Here is a 3,426-nt window from a genome sequence, read left to right as displayed (position 1 = left end):
TTTATCTTATTTTTGCCTTTTTCTTTGTTTTTACCTAGGATTCATGAAGAGTCTACACTGTTTTAATGGCCACATCTCTATAGTCTGCTTTAGTCTAAAGCAGTTCTCTTCCTTTGGTTTCACGTTTTATTGTCTTTATTTTTTGTTTGTGGGTTTTTTTTTGGGGGGAGTTTCATTTGTTTTTCCTGGCACTGACTTCCAGGCCAGTTCTTTTATAGAACGTCCCACAATTTGGACTGTCTCATTATTTCCTCAGAATTAGGTTTAGCAAGAATTTTTAGGAAGAATATTACTAAGGTGAGGTTCGATCCTTTTTAGCATATCACATCAAGAGGCCAAGGGTGACAGTGTGACATATTACTGGTGACAAGGAGTTTCATTAGTTGACTAAGGTGCTGTCTGACAGATTTCTCCATTGTAAAGGCATCTTTTCTGCCTTCATAATTAATAAGTAATCAGTGGGATGTGAGAATATCTTGAGATATTTGAGAATGTGAGATATCTTTTTCCCCAACAACTTTCACCCAATGGTTGAGCATCCATTAATAATTCCTACTGAATCAAATATTATATTGGCAATCACAAAAATTGTTGTTTCTACTCTTATTGGCTAGCATTCTATTATTTAAGAAAAAGAGCTTTCTCTTCCTTCACAGTCGCTTTTTATTTTTGTTATGTACCATTATGAACTCAGATTATTCATTGTATCCATTTTCTTTCTGATTCTCAATTTGTCTCAGATTTGGCCATCGGAAGCCCCTATCAGCTGGTCCTGTGTCCTTCTGACATATCTCCATTAGGTTTGTTTTGTTTTATCTGTTTAGTTTTTAAAAGGGAGATTTGACAAATTTAATTTAGCACAATACACATAAAATGAAACCACACTACAATGGAAGATTTAATACGGACCTTAGGATTCCATACAAACACCAAGACCAAATCCTAAAATGTTAGTATTGTGTCTCAATTTTCCCCGTTAACTTTTTTTTAAAAAAAAAACTTAAACTTATATGCCTTACAGGTTATCAAACGAGACTAGAATTAAAAAATATGCCAAATGTTTCATTCTTAATGGTAGACCCAGCTCCTAGGTGTAAGTTTTACAAAAAAGCATGTCTCTCAACATGCATCCAAACAGTGCTGTCATGTGATATAACAGCAACATTTAACATAATGGAGCTGCTTTAGCCTACATACACACTCCTTCAGCACATCCTACAACATAACTAACTTGAGCAACACTGAAAACTGTTCAACAGTTACAGTTTATTAAAGCTTCATTGTTACACCTTGATAAGTGTGTTCAAAATTATTCAACCCAAAAATTTTAAAGCAATCCTGATTTCCACTTAAAACCCTGTTGCCCTAGAGTCAATTCTTACTCATAGTGACCCTATAGGACAGAGTAGAGTTTCCAAGGAGCGCCTGGTGGATTTAAACTGCTGACCTTTTGGTTAGCAGCCATAGCACTTAACCACTACACCACCAGGGTTTCCTCCACTTACAAAGTAAGCATAAATCATAAGCTTGTATTGCAAAACTGTTAAACTTAAGTCTTGTTTCTTCTGTGAAAATGTAGACCAAGAGTTCAGTGATCAGGATCAATTCCATTCCCCATCCACCACTCACACTGGACATCCCTCCAGTTGTGCTACTCCCGTAGATGCTGCTTCCACTACTGTAGAAGCTGCTGTTCATTGCTCCATGGCTACCTATGCAATATTTGACTGAAAATCACTGGAGTCTTCCTGTAAAACTTGCTCCTATCTGCTCATGCTCTTCTCACCACCATAGCTGCCTCCATATCCACCACTCAGCTGCTGGCTAGCTGGGCCACCATAACTGGACTGCTTTGACAAGCCCATGCCTTCCCCAATTTGGCTACCATAAACACCGCCACTTGCTCCTGCTGTAGAATCCAAAGGTTCTACATACCTGTTTTGCAGATTTGCTTTGTCTTTTGACATCGCTGCCAGAGCACCTTCACAGGTAGCAAACTCAACATCTGCTTCACCAGTTACTCTGCTGTCAGGACCAATTTCAATATTTACTCTCACATGTGAAGCAGTGGAAAAAAATATAAGTATCATTCTCAGGAGCTCTGTAAGATATTCCCCATATGTGTATACAATGTTCTTTTGTAGTCTTCAAAGTGGAGCCAGCATTCCCATATGTGTGATCAAACATTCCTGAAAAACAGTAATTGCAGCCTCTTTCAAATGTATCTGACCCAAATCCATAGCCGTCATTATAGCCATTATAGTCATCATAGCCTCCATAGCGTCCGCCATAGCCACCATGCCTCATCCTTTCAAAGCCAGCTCCCCTGTAAATGCTGTTATAGCCTCTCCAGCCCCATGTTCGTTAGAGGGACCTAGCTGTTGCATGGCCATAAGCTTGTGAGGAGGGTCATAGTGAGTTCTAACTTCAGCTTGGCTGCACTTAAAGGTTTCTAGGTACCTGTGTCCTATTCATTCCTTTGGTTTCTTTAGAGCTTTTTCAGCTATTTTCTGTGAAGCAAGCTACATGAAGGCCTCTCCAGTACTTTCCTCTTGGAAGTCCAAGAGCAATGTTATCCCATTCTAAAAAACTTCCAGCCCTAAGAACTGAAAGATTTCTTCCTTGCTACATCCAAAAATGAGTCCTCTAAGTCATACAAAGCCATCATTGCCCTTCCCAAGACTATTCGAACCAGCATGTTTCAACACCCAACCTATTTCAACATTGTTTGACTTGAATACTTCAACATATTTGTGTCCTATATTTTCTCTACCTTTTTTCAGGGCCAATTTGATTTCATCTTCTGAATCAAGTTCAACAAAAGCTTTGCCAGTCAATAAATGAGCAGCTCCTGTCTGGAGGTGAAATGAGAAGGCAAAAAAGGACAGAAGCTGGTTGAATGGACATGGGAAATCTGGGATGGAAAGGAGGAGTGTGCTGTCATATTATAGGGAGACCAACAATATGTGTATAAATTTTGTATGAGAAACTAACTTGAACTGTAAAGGTTTGCTTAAAAAACCAAGTGCCATTGAGTCGATTCCGACTCATAGCGATTAAACTTTCGCTTAAAGCACAAAAAAAAAAAAAAAAAAGAATTGTACCTAGCCAAAAAGAATTTTGGAAGTTCTTCTCATCTTTGGAACATTTCTGACACTCTAGTCAAAATGTTACCTCAATTTGCAAATCATATATCCAATAAACTTCAATTTCTAAAAAGAAAAAAAAGCTTTGCCAATTGATCCGCCTTCCCAGTATAGATGAAACAAATATCCCAAGCCCCACTATGAATTTTGCAGTCAAGAAAAAACTGCTGCACTTCATTGGCCGAAAAAGACCAGGCCAAGCCCCAGAATTTCACCATGAATCCCTCCCTCCCTTTGATGCCCGAGATAATTACCCTTTAAAGGGTCCTGACATCTAAAT

General features: G+C 38.6%; 1 pseudogene; it reads right to left on the bottom strand.

Annotated features, from left to right (window-relative positions):
- Positions 1–911: 911 nt before the first annotated feature.
- LOC111751729 (heterogeneous nuclear ribonucleoprotein H-like) lies at positions 912–2,459 on the bottom strand (annotated as a pseudogene).
- Positions 2,460–3,426: the final 967 nt, after the last annotated feature.

The sequence above is a fragment of the Loxodonta africana genome, chromosome 2 (genome assembly GCF_030014295.1).
Source record: "Loxodonta africana isolate mLoxAfr1 chromosome 2, mLoxAfr1.hap2, whole genome shotgun sequence".
Taxonomy (NCBI): Eukaryota; Metazoa; Chordata; class Mammalia; order Proboscidea; family Elephantidae; genus Loxodonta; species Loxodonta africana.
This window is presented reverse-complemented; position numbering and strand designations above follow the sequence as displayed.